The sequence below is a fragment of the Schistocerca gregaria genome, chromosome 7 (genome assembly GCF_023897955.1).
Source record: "Schistocerca gregaria isolate iqSchGreg1 chromosome 7, iqSchGreg1.2, whole genome shotgun sequence".
In the NCBI taxonomy this organism is placed as follows: Eukaryota; Metazoa; Arthropoda; class Insecta; order Orthoptera; family Acrididae; genus Schistocerca; species Schistocerca gregaria.
In genome coordinates, this window is record NC_064926.1 from 370,485,715 (window position 1) to 370,500,537 (window position 14,823).

A 14,823-nucleotide genomic window follows, 5' to 3' on the forward strand; every position below is an offset into this window, starting at 1 on the left:
AGACAAGCTGAGACATCGCGGAAGCTCCTACAAAAGAGGTCGTTAACTATTCGGCTACACTTTACAATATCCGAGATGTCGACTTGGCTCCTATTTACATAGCCAAGTGATGCCTCTAATACACTGAAAACCTTTTAGATGGCGAGTCACTACCTGAACACTTCGCACTGATGCGTGAGGAAAGCTGGGTGGGTAAACTCGCCTGCACGGCTAGACATAAGTCGCACTTCCTGTTAGGATCGCTTGTAACAATGCACCCTGCGCTATTCTGGGAAGCATTTAAAAAGATTTCTATAGCACGACCTGTGACATCAGTATCCACAGGTAGGGAGGAATTGTGCCAGCATCATAAACATGCATGTGTCCCTTAGGGCAACTGGCTCTTATTTACATAGCCATGTGACATCAGTATAACACTCACAGAACTCTAAATACTTTCATCTTCTGACAGCCGTCGGCAGCGGCCCTCAGAACAATTGCTTGCGGCCCTGTATTCCTCTGTCCAGCAGTGGTTTGTGGTGTCAGTGCGTGTGCACTTTGGAACAGTTCGCTGAGTGTGATGCACCATGCAAACATCTCGGCGGACTACAGGTAGAAAATGACCTACTTCGTAGCGCCAGCAATGCTGTGTAGATAAACACGTGTTTCTAATAACGGAATATCACAGGTGCCAAGTATGAAAGGGATGCTGCCAATTCATGCTCGCGAGTCCTGAACTGACACATTAACGTGTCTTGGCAGCAGATGCCCGCGCCATCAATTCGGTGTGCCACTGGGGCATCCCGACTCCTGACAGCACGTGCGGTTGCATTCTGTGAAGTTCAGTGGTCAGGGGACGGCAGGCGGTGTGTGCTTCGTGATCCAAGGTTTCCTAGTGTCATTATGTGTGACATGTGGTTTATGACGATATTCCTTGCTCGATGGGAAGAAAAAAAGAAATGCGATCGACGTAATTGTTTCCCACAAGACCTGCATCCTTACAAATCTCAGATAATGTTGGGCATGAGCAATCCAAGCCTCGAAAATGATTTTCTTTATAAAAACTGATATACCCCTGAATTTCCGTTCGTGAGAACCTTCCTCTCCACCACAGAGTCACCAGTTCCCAGGTAGGGCTGGGGAGGGGGTAGAGGGGTGGCTGAGAAGGGACGGGGAAGGATGGGGATACCAGAGGGAGAGGACTCTATTAATTGATCAATTTACTTAAGTATTCGTTCACATTGATATGAGTGTGAGGGCTATTCGAATAACTCAGACTTGAATGTGTACCTACAACAACGATATGGAAGGGGTGGCAGGGGACTTGGGGCTGGGAAGGTGTGAGGAACTATATGTTAAGAACCTACCAATCAAAAGGAATTATTCTTTTAGCAGAACAATAGGTTAAGGACATGTCAATAAATGGAGAATTATAGGTTAGGAAACTGTCAATGATATGAGAACAATAGGTTTGCCCCTGACATAGGCAAATTATACTAACAGTATGCTCTGATGGCCGCTTTGGTCTAATTCTTCAATTACCGGTTCTCCGTGAAATGGGGAGAGAAACAATAGGCTGGTAACAGCATTATGCATTTCAAGATGTTGTAGAAACTATAATCTCTTTGATATTAACGTATTGTTTTTGTCTCGAAAAACATTTGATATGGCTTACTCACTTCTGCTTGTATCACTTATCTCGTGGCGTCTTATCTGTCTTCGGGGACAGCAGAACGTGATGCTGTTGTACAATTATATTAATTACGTATTTTGTAAAGCCGAAACAGTTCTGTGTAATATTACTAACACTTCATTTCCAATCGTCTTTTTGAATGTCTTTTACAGAATTGGGATTAGGGGGTAAAAGAGTCGTTGCCAATACTAATACAGTGATACAGTTCACCGGCACCATTGTGGCAAAATTAGATCCATATTGAGTGATCAGTATATGAGCTCATTTTTTCCCAGAATTGCGTTTTCTAAATCCGTTACGTTTAAAATGCCTTGAAGTAGTTGCATTTCTCTCCAAGATCATTCATAGATTGCGGTACTTAACAAACTCGTTCCTTACGAAAAGATAATTCTGTCCTGTCGTCTGGCTAATCATATGGAGCAAATTACGTTTAAAATCACTCATGAAAGAGAAGAGGAATAATAGTACGTGCAGATACACGTTGTAAGAATGTGTGGTGTCCTCTTCCAACGCCATATATGCAACGTTTAAGACATAGATATACTGGCACTAGCCTCCCGCATTCTGTCGACTCATCTTCTTATAGGCAACTCCTGCGAAATCCCGACATTCTTTTAACTTCCATCAGTTGAACAGGTCCTTTATACTTCAGTTTTGCTTATATCTAAGTAAATCAGTACCTCTTTATCAAATGACAGTACACAACCTGCCACAGCTTTGAAAAATCTGATCTCCATGTGATCTTACACTCCTTCGGCGAATTCCTTTAACTTCTTTCTCTGCCACATGTCAACAGGGGAACTTAATTTCCTTTCGTTACTGGATTAGTATTCCTTTCTGGGAGTCACCGATTAATCTTCTGTTAACTGTATCGCAAATTTCTTATTTTTGAACTTCATTTTTGTACAGCAAAACATATTACACCTTAAATAACAAAAGGAGGTTAGATTTGAATATTATTGTCACAGATTAGTCGCTTATATCTATTTTAGACTTCACATATGGTTGCTTTGAAATTTAACAAGGAGCATCATGTGAACTGAATCTTCCGTCGGTTCTTGGTAGAACAACATTGTAATAAATGAAATGTGGTAGTCTACTTTCGTTCTACAGTATTACTTTTATTGTGTTAACCGGTTTTTGGCTTACAGTGAAATCTTCTGGCATTTACTTAAGATTGTCATCTAAGAAGTTACAATACTGGAACAATGGAAGGGAAGTTACACGTCTAGATTGAAGCAGAAATATACAGCAAATAACATCTTAGTTAGTAATGGTAAGTAAAAAGTAAAAAATTGAACAATAAATAAATAAAAATGGAGTAAACAGGAAAACCTTTAACACATAACAGGAAAAGCAGGCCTACATAACAGTTTCCATTCATAAATAAATGCAATAAAATGCCTTAAAATTAGTACTTGACACGGCTACTTCTGGAGGTATATAAAACCAATTAAAACAATAAGGAATTATCAGTGTAACTACAGAATATATAAGGAACTTAAGGAGTATCAACAAGGTGAACAGAAGTGAATAAATGCAGGAAAATAGAGGAGTGTGAGATTACATACAGTAAATGCAGTCTTTGAGTATATGGTCATACTGCATTTGAAATGGTAAGAAGGAGCTGAACAATACAGAAATAAACAGAAGCAAACAGGAAAAACATTAACACTATACTCAAAACTGTCACTATGTAACAGTTTGTATTACATAAATGAACCAGTTAACATCAAAACAATACTTGATGAGACAACTATAAGAAGTATTAAGCATGGGAATTAATACAAGTACCAACTGACATAAAACCTTAACAATTGAAACTACAGTCAATGTAGATCAGGTAGACATATTCAGTAAAACAAAAGAACTTAATGAATACAACAAAATGGGCACATATAGTAACAGACAGTTGGGGAAGTAATGAAAAACAGAGAGATTTATATGAATTTTGGGGGAGAGGAAGTGTTGAGCTGTGTCTGGTCATTTACGATTAAATGTGGGTTGTGAGCTAGGTGATTATTAAGTACTGGAAATTATCACTGTCAATGTTGAATACCTCCTCAAGAAGCCTTGTTGAGTATAATTTTATTACATTTTACCTGTTTCGTTCATTAATATAAACTGTTATGCAGGCTTGCTGTTCCTGTTTGGTGTTACAGGATTTCCTGTTTACTCCGTTTTTATTTACTTATTGTTCAATTTTCTACGTTTTGCATTTCATTTCCACCACATTGCCAAATATGTTATTTAATGTACATTTCCGCTTCAGTCTAGACATGTAATTTCTGTTACAATGTCGTTTACAAACATTGTAACTTCTTTGGTGACAATTTTCAGTAAATGTCTGAAGGTGGTCTTGTAAGCCGAAAACCTGTTAACACGATAAAAGTAGTACTGTAGAACTAAAGCAAACTAACGATTTTTATTTATTAAATAAGAAGTAAAACATTCAGAAGTTGGCATCCTATCGCCACAAGGACTTTAATTATGCAGAAGTGTAGACACAAAGGCGAGTTGAGTGTTCCACGTAAAACTGTACATTAAAAGGAAATATACCATAGCAAGGAAGATGGGTAAGAAGACTACACAGCAGAGACGCCCACTCCCTCCATATATTAGGCGCGGCAGGCGTATTACGAGGAGTGGAGGCGCGTTCCGATGCAGCTCGGAAAAGTAAGGGTGCGATAAATCTTGCGGGCTCCTTTTCTTCTCAGGAACTCGAACGGCGCCAGGCAGAGATGCTTTACGCCGAGGAATGCCGAAGTCCCGGCCAGGAGATGGCCGGTTAATTTACTGGCTCCAATCGTGTATTTCGCATTTTGATCCCCTCGCTTAAAGGTACTCAACCCGTCTTTAGCCAGAGAAACCAGACATCCAAAAAATACACCTCTCAAGTTCATGAAACTAACATTGTTAATGGTACTGTGCTGAAAGGAATAACGTATACTCGTTAAATTCACTCTCTCTTTATCTCTCCATATCTGATATTCTTCTTTTTGTAAATTCCTTCGTAATAGATGTTCACAAAGTGCTTACAAGGTTGTTAAGTGTTATGAAGGTGTGAGAATGGCGCTCCTTCATCAACAGCATCATTTAACTCAGCCATTGATAGCATCTTTCGTAACTGGATAAACATAGTTGGCTCTGCAATATAACAAAAGTGTGTGTGAATTCCTAAGGGACCAAACTGCTGAGGTCATCGGCCCCACAATATAACAAAGAGATATAATAGATAAATCTACCCTTGGCAGTTGACAAAATAAATATAGTAGAATCAGAAATTTATGTACCAAAGTCTGATAAGGAATGCAAGTTATAATCATAATATACTCTGAACGACACTTACATGTCACTAAACCCGGAAATTGTTCACAAGAGAAGATAACTCAGTAGGAGACAAATCTTTAAAACATGTCAATGTTTTTAACGCCTTGGTTACATTTTAGACAGAACAGAGCCGGTAATTAATCAATTAATCAATGAAACACTGTTAAAGATACGTGGAAATTTCTAGAATCAGTTATGAACCCCACACTAAACAGGAACGATGAATCCAAGAAGCTTAAATGAGGTCTCTGAATTCTTTTTATTCAAGATTACGTCTGAAATGAAGATACAGCATTCAAACTAAACGTAAGGAGTGGTCTGGAAATATTTAAAAACAATTAATAGCACAGTTAAATTTAATTTACCGAGAAGAGAAATACAACACTATCGAACAGTTACATAGCTAGAGCCGGAAAGTAGGAAAGACAGAAACTTCAATTTCAAGTGGAGTGAAAATGGAAGAGATTTAAAATGATTAGTCCTTGATTTGGTTCATGTTGATGACGATTATAATGTTTGCGTAATCAGAGACAATGATTTTATTCTCTCACTCTGCGTTGTAACATTTTTTGTGACCTGTAGCCACATGTGAGTCATTATTCTATCATTCAAGTGTGAGTGTTGTTTATAGGGTATAGGCAGCAAGGACTAAATATATGAGTCTCAATCGCGAACCTTGAAATATCTTTTCTGAAATTAGTTCAAACATCTATTGCACACTACCGCTCATTAATTTCAATACACCCAATAAATGACATCTAGTTCTTTGTAGATAAGGTCTAATTCTGTGGATGCGGTTCAGGGAGCAAAAGAATAGTACAACAGTTGTACACTTATCATGATTTTGTTTGTTGTCGTCGAGGTACAATAGTATCCAACAAGCAATGTTGTGTAAATAAACGTTATCCACCTATTCGATATGTTTGTTTACATATTTGTCTACGCACGCCTCATTTGATGCACCTGTGTTATTTCCTGTGATGATGTGATACCCGCAGCAAACCGCAGGCATGGCTACAATGCATAACACGTGGTGCTGCATATCAGTTCCGTGGTGACAATGAAACATGCTTATCTCTAGTATGGCTCCACAAGTAGAGGTATCCAGAGAAAAACGTGCTGCAATTGTAGCACTAAGCCTAGCATGCTCATCTATTCGACAAATTGGGAATCAGAGTAGTGTGTCTCTAGGGGTAGTGCAATACACCCTTTACAGCCAGAAGACAACATGTAGCAATTGGAACACACCACGACCAGGATGACTTCGTAAAACAACTAAAAGTGATGGTAAATATATCAGAATTACCAGTAAAAGAAATAGATTCAAACCAGCGCCCCAAATGCGTGCAGAATTAGTGGAGATGAACACAACACCAGTATCTGTTGCAACAGTAAAAAGGAGACACACTGATGCCGGCTTCAAGGGATGTTTCACAGAAATAAAATCCTTTCTAATGCCCATAAATCAACAGAAGAGACTTGAATGGCTAGAAAACATTGTAATCTGATGTCGAAAGGGTGGACGAAGGTGTTATTCACTGAAGAATCGAAGTTTCAGTATTCTGGAATTAGAAGGAGAATATTTGTTCTCCAATTTTTAGGGAAAAGGGTAGTCCAGCAGTGTTTTCTACATACAGTTAAACATGGTGATGGCTCTATTATGGTTTGGGGATGTTTTTTCCGGAGACAGAGTTGGCGGCACTGGAAAAACAGAAGGATGTATGGATCGGAAGTGGACTGCGCTTAATGGGGAAAGGGTTCACTTTACAACAGGATAATAACCCAAAACATTTGTCGGCATACTGTACGAACTACTTTGCATCAAAGAAAAAACAGAAAGTACTGAATGATATATATGGTATGGCCGTCCCATAGCCCCTATTGTAATCCGATTGAAATGGTCGGGGATGAAGTGGACAGACGTACCAGGGAAGTTATTATATTCAGCAAGGAACATCTCTGGAATGTGGTTAACGATGTATGGAGTCATATAGATTCACGGCACCTACAAAAACTGATTGACCGCATGCCTCGAGTTTGCGAGGCAGTCATTAAATCCATAGGAGGACACTTTAATGAAGGTAAAATACAACGATTGTGATTGTATTGTGGAAGTTAGCATAATTATATTTTGTGATAAATAACGTTGGATCTGTGTTGTAAAGCTGAAATACCAGGGTGTATTGAAATTAATGAGCGGTAGTGTAATTTTTCCGTCAAACTAGGTGAAAATAACCCTTATGTATTTAATTAGTGCTAAACATTCCTATATTGATGATGTTATTAATGTTGTATCTACTTTCAAAATGCCTTAGGAAAAGACACTTTAACATTGCTTCCTATTTTGATCGACAGATTTTCTTCTCCATAGCCAAAAGTGACCACGATGGATAGTGTATTTCGTAAATGTATTATTTTTTCTAACGTTGTATCGTATTCTCCATGCTCCTGCGAACTGAATGAGATAGAATTAAAAAATTTATTCCTCGAAATCGGTTTTTCTATATTTATAGTGTTTCGCTAGGACTGCACTACCTCCCCTCCACATCTTCACACTTGAATTCCTTCTGCGAAATTTCCGTATAAGTTTCTCTAACCAACTATTATACTGGATACGGGTCTCTGAATTCGTTCCATGTCCACTACCATGATACCTTGAAGGTATAAACGGATGTGATGCTACTGTTTTCCTTATCACAACACCGGCTTGTATTTGATTTCCTTTGAATGATGTTGGAGTTTTCTACTACCCAAGAATTACACGGTTCTAACTTTTGATTTCATACGTTCATCGTAGTTCAAAATACATTTTACTGTTTTTGATGAGCTTGTAAACCTAGTAATGGGTGCTGGAAACCAAGTAACCATCTCACGATTTTCGTTTTAGAACATCAAACTATTCTCAGTCTTATAAAGGGATAAATTCTAGGAAATGAAAGGAGAAAAAACTAAATATCTGTTAAGGGTTCTTGAATGGTGTTGTTACACGCCACCAATAAAGTATGACTTTCAAGAAATACAACTTTGGTTTCCAGAGGTTCAGATACCCCCCCGTTCTTCCAGCAACGTAAAATGACAAAAAAAGAGGGCTGACCACAAACTTTACCGGTGATTTTCAAATTTCTACCCATATTACAGCACTGGCGATTGATTTCTATGGCAATTTATTGTGCATATATTTCAAAAGGTGGCTTTCACCGTCTAATTTAACTTATAACAAAAAATGATTCGATATATAACTCATCTGAAAATTAAATAGAATATAATATGTACTAAAGTAAGCCAATGGTAATGCTTTCACATATCCTGCAAATTTTACTAATTTTTTTGAGAAATTCTCGTAGTGGCAAAGGAAGGTAAGATGACGTTACGCCTTACATCGTAAAATCTAGCAGCAGTGTATTCTCCCATAACCTATGTACATTAGGCCCCAATCAAAAGCATGTTGTGAAGCATGAATTTGCATTAAGTATTAAGCGAAAACATCGTTTAATATTTATAATCATAGTTCACAGTACTTGATATATGGTTATAAAACCAGGTAACTTCCGCCGTGTTTGAAAGATTGTTGTTATTTTTGCTGTGATCTTCAATCCGAAGGCTGGTTTGATGTATTTCTACCATTACTCTATCTTACGCAATCCTCTTTATCTCTAAATAACTAATGTAACTAACATCGATTTTAACTTGCTTACTATACTCGTCTCTTGGCACCTCTAAATGCAACTTTTATCCCCACAATTTTATCTAATACTGACCTAACGATGCTTGATATCGTAGAATGTGTCTCATCAACGAATCGCTTCCTTTGGTCACGTTATTCGGCAAATTTCTTGTCTCCTCAGTTCTGTTTAGTACCTCCCCTTTAGTCACGCCATCTGTCTGTCTTACCTTTCACATTTCAAAATCGGCTATTCTTTCCTGGTTAGACGTACTTGTTGTCCACAACTTCATTTTTTTTCTAAACGGCTCAATCATTCGGAGAGTGTAACAATTGCCAGCACTTCACTCCTGTATAAACTTCTATCGGCGCCATATGGAACACTCTGCACTAAATGGAGCTCTTCTAAATGGTTTTTTTGAAAGGATGTGAGAAGAATGAAGATAAGGAAATCAAGTGAACTGTAAAGGCGACATGAGAGTGTAAAAAACGAAAGAAAAATCTATCCCAAGCTACGCAACAAACTTTTACCAAATGTGGTCCATGGACTGGCATTTGTAATATCTCTTTATATTCGATTAATTATTCTGTTACAATTCTACCCTTGAATGACGTCTACTAGCTTTCTATCTTCATACTCGCAGAATCCATGCCCAAAGTAGTTTCATACAGTAGTTATGCCACAAGCGCATAATTATTCTTTGTAGTACTCTCTCTGGTGATTGTTAGAAAAAAGCTTCCGAGGTTGTCTTCATGACGATTAGCCTGAGCATTGTTTGAAGAATTCTAATCTGAATATTGAGATTTATGATAAAAGATAACTGATACGAAATTGTACGATTAAAAAGGATATATATATATATACTGCTCCTTCATACCGAAGGTGTGTATTTCACATTTGAGAATTAATGATATTCATCGATATATTGCGTAGTTGTTAATCAGAAGGGAACTTCCGAAAGACTGGATACGAACCTGCATTTAATAAGCCAAGAGCTCCGTTACTTCTTAGGAAGGTTAAACTTCATCAAAGCCAAATATCCGCTTGATCTGAGGTATCCCGACTGATTATACAACGCTCCCAAAAATACGAGAAATTTTATTTGTACAAAGTAGCAGACTGACGCAAAGCACGAGCCTGCAGAAAAGTTTTATCATCGCCTGATTTCATTCTAACAAGTACAATTTCTGAATCATTTTGAGTGACTGAGTTATGACTGTGTTTCCTATTATGAATGATTGATTGGTCGAACGAATTGAGAACTACATAACTACGTAATTACATAGATAGGAGGAAAAATTACACATTGTTTGTGGAGGCATTACACCTAGCCACAGACTCAGTGCTAAATTATAAACACGATCTAAGAAGTTTTCTATTGCCAGTGTGAATTACTCATCTTACGGCTGGAAACATAGTATTTCTGTTACAATTAAGAGTTCTAAACATCTACGTCAAACAAGAGCGTCTTCTTTTTACGCGTATGGCCCAGTTAACTTATGCATTCAAATAGCATAACGGGAAGGCTTCACCCTTGCAACCGTGATATCTCCAGTTTATGATTTAAGTCTTCTGTCCAACACAGAAAACGTTATGACTGGTTAACTGTCTAGGCTGAAACAATTAGACATGAAGGACAATACGGATTATCTATCCCACAGTTTAAAGGTGAAGGCTCTTATGTGTTTATTCAGGATGCTGTAACTGAAACGCAAGCAGCTTACTAATCCTAGTGGAATAAAATGGTGGTATGATGTATCAACTGAAACAATTCGCTCATATATATCCATATAATTTATAACGATTGTTCGTATTACTTCCAAGTGATTTATTCTAGTATGATTTGTTCAGAAACCATATCGTTCAGAAAGTCTTGAGAGCCTTGAAGAAAGTCTTGCAACGATAGACTAAGGAATGCACAGATTGCCCGTAGAGAGATACCAAGACATATTAAATCATCTATTGGAACATTTCTCGTTATTTAAGAATGTTTGGAGTTGGAACATATTGACTACATGGGTCCTCCAACAACCTCTTAGGGATTTACTTACTGTTCAACTTACGTAGATAGATGCAACAGCTATAAGGAAATTCTAACCCCTTAGAAACAATGGACCAGAGTCAGAAGCAAGGGTTTTTTATGATTCCTAGACTATCAGATTTGGATCCCCATAGCATATAATAACAGATACAGGAACACAGTTTCATTCTGATATGTTCCTAGCCTTGAAAAATTTTTATAGTTGTAAAATGACTATATCTACTACAACCTATCCATAGGCTAATGAAAAAATTTGAAGTATTCACTGTACACTGAAGAATGCAATGTGAGCATATCAAAAATTGACTGAAATAATATCGTAACAATAATTTTACTTTGCATCTGTTCCTAGCTCTGAAATGAAAGGAATTCTACAATAGCAGAAACGTTACGTGGCCCTACACTGAAGTTACATGGAGATTTCTTCCAGGAATCTCATATGGAAATGAATGCTTACTTTCCACCTTTCGTCATGAAACGAAAGAAAAGGATGGATCACCTGAAATCATGAGAGTAGTGCTAGGAGACCAAAGACATCTATTTCAATGGAAAGGCTCTTCAAAGCGAAAATCAAGTGTTCCTACGAACTGAAAAGATTTAGTGTGGACTCACACAATCATGCGATGACCCTTATCAAGTGTTTGAACGTTCACCGTAGTTTTTCCCCAACAGAATGGAAGACAGGTAAGGTTTCCATCGAATGATTCAAGGCAGCGTATTTCCTTCCTGATGCGATGGTACAGCATGATGATCGAAATCTCCCGGTCAACTACCAAGTGCACCAGACAGATTAGGACGTGAGGTGAAATTCCCTGTCAAGTTTTGAGACTTCACCGAAGAACACCCAGAATGATGGGGAGGGATGTGATAAAGAAAAGGCTGTATGTAAGCAGATAACGTTGCAGTCAAATAACATTTTTCCTGATTAAATTTCGTACTCCAGAATATTCTTTGTAAGCCCCTGATATACAATATTCTGAAAAAACGCTCGTCTTTCTTATAAAATTCTGCGAGTTCCTGTATAATTTTGCGCTGATCATCTCATATGACGAACGTACAAAGAAAATCCTTTAAGAACTACACGGACACAATGCAGGTTACTTTCATTACTCCAAGAAGCTCTCCATGAAAGGGAAATAGATTGTAGCCGGATTAAACTAACTGAACGATGATATTAATACCTTCGGCAGAATCTTAGCGAGCCTTCCCATAATAAACCTCTCATTCGTTCACTATCTTCCACAAAACAGAATATATATCCGTAGACTTTTTTTTAGTCAATATAGTTTTTTCTGGGACGTGGTAGATACTGTGTTCATAACATAAAGCATTAACGAAGAATATCTCGAACCCTTAGTCGCGTTACTCTTTACAAAAAAATTTGGGAGACGCTCAACAAAAAAGCTGGAGAAACAGTGCTAAAAGATTATGGAAACGTATTGCTTCTCATCTTAGGATTCAGTGTATCTGTTCTATATACCTCTTTCAGTTAAATATCATTTTTATAGTTTTCAGTTGTTCATCCATTTTGCGTGATTCCATATGTATATTTGCTATATTTAGCCATTTCCCGTACAGTTCACACTCACTTTTTTCTTATAAAGTAGGTAATAATTTCAAGATTAATCTCTCTCATAAATTTATTTCTAGACTTAGAAATGCCACTCGAATTTTTTGAGATTCACTTACTCTGTCCTGAGTGCTCACTGGGAAAACCATAACTTCGTGATGTCTTAGTACTCTATTCCTGATAGCACGCACATTTCCTAGTCACCAGTTCACTCTTACTGTTAGAGAGCTCAACAGCATATATATATTCGTTAGTTCCCACTTATGGCAAGCGCTATAATACAATGACTTTTCATAGATTTTTCTATCTCTTTCTCTTTTGTCCCTAAAATCCTCCCATATATTCACTGTGTTCCTTTGTACTGTCTTCTGTCTTCTTCTTTCAGGTTTTCTTCTCCTTTGGTTCAAATGGTTCAAATGGCTCTGAGCACTATGGGACTTAACATCTATGGTCATCAGTCCCCTAGAACGTAGAACTACTTAAACCTAACTAACCTAAGGACGTCACACAATACCCAGCCATCACGAGGCAGAGAAAATCCCTGACCCCCGCCAGGATCTCCTTTGGAGTTTGCTGATATTTCTGTTCTCTTTACTCTCTATTTTTGTGTCTGTTGTTTCTCCTGTAGAGATGTTAAATTTGTTGAAGTCTTCCATGGTTTTCTTCACCCATTGGTCCCTCCATATTTGTTGTCACTATGGTAAAAATGTTCTTCATAAATCCATTTTCATTCATTCAACTTATGGGTCCGCAGAACTTAGTCCTTCTTCTCTCGACGTTGTTTTGTAATTGTCTGTTCGTAGAGCTCTTTGGCGGACTCTTTAATAAGATCCCCTCATTCTGAACTGGGCCGTAGATCTTTCTCAGCATCTTCCTTGTTCCTCGCGGCACGTCCTTAATTTTCGTTCTTCCTCCATTATTGTTCTCTGACAAGTTCTCCTGTAAGACACCTGCACTCTGGTGTCTTAGTTTGGAATTGATGGGTATTCTTCTTTTGTTGTAATGGTTCCACATACTTTCATTTGTTTTATGCAGTTTTGTGATGGTTTCTTCATTGGATATCAAGTTCAGTCCTGTTTTCTTATAATGTTTCCCAGTTATTTGAAAACTGTGTTGTCCTTCCATGTGTTTGTGACCAATGGGGTCTCTCTGTCCATTTTGTGTCCTTGTACTACGTTTTTTTCATATACGAGATGTAGTCTCGTTTTGGCTGAGATTTCGTTTAGTGTCTCTAGATCTTCCTTGGCTTCTTTCCTCTTATTTGTTGCGATATCTGTATCATCAGTGAAGGTCAGACATTTTATGTTAAAGGATCTATCTTGTGTCTCCCCATCATTACCCTACTGACTCCTTTGTCTGAGGACCTAATTCTATCCAGTCTTCATTTCGAATGGTTCAGAGATCTCTCCAGTAGACTTCAATTTGGATGTTGTATTTGTTAATGTTTCCTGGATTAGGTGCCTGGTGTTGTTGATCACATTCATTTTTTGCAGTGCGTTGAAGAGTGTTCCTTTGCCAATGGATTCATTTGAAATCGACGAAAGTTACGGTTGTTTTGTATGACTTTCATGTCTTTAATATTGGTCTAGGCACTCAACCTGTGAATTGCATTATTTTCCCATTCTGAACCGTCCTAGGTATTCTCCTACCTGGAGATTTATAACAGGCTCTAGCCAATTTCACATGGCTTTACAGAGAATTTTGTATGTCGCAGGCAGTAGCGAAATTCCTATGTAGTTATTACTGTTTGTTTTGCCTCCTTTACTGTGGAGGGTAGCGCTGTCTTCAATTTCCTGATACCTTTTCTGTTTCCCAGCCTTTTCTTATTATGTGCATTTTCAGTGTGATATGTTCGTAGTATAATTTCCAGTATCCCGCAATCAGTCCATGTTCTCCCGGTGTTCTGATATCTTTCAATGATATCATTTTTTTCTGATCTCCTCGTGTGTTGGTAGTTGGGAATCGAAGTTGGTATCCGGTTTCTCGAACTGTGCGACCTGCAACAGTTTATCACACTTTAGTAGTGCGTTAAAGTACTACGCTAATATTTAATAGTTCAATTCTGAATGTGTTTCCAGTCATCCCTCTTCTTTTTTTGAAGTATAAGTTCTGTGGTTGGTACAAAATTTTCTCTAAATGTTGAGTAAAATATTTTGTGTGATGTTTTTGTTTAGGTGCTCTTCTAATTCTTTCAATCTGTTGTTTTTGTAATATCTTTTGGTAGTGGTCTTATATATCCTGCTGAAATCTTCCTTTTTTACACATGTTCGGTAACAGATATGATTTTCCCTGTCTTCTATTCTGTCATCTATGGGTCTGTCAAATGTCGTGTTCCACCATGTGTGTTTCTTTTTTATCGTGATTGAAAAAGTTTTATCAGTTGCTTAAATTTTTATTAGAGTTCTTTCCAGTCGTTACAGCCGATTTTCATATTTTTCTGTTATTTCCTTGTTTATTTGTGGTGATCCGAAAGTTCTGTTGGTTCTCTAGATTTGTCTGTTGGGTAAAATTTCGATTTTATATGTAGTAGGTAATTATCGGACTCGAA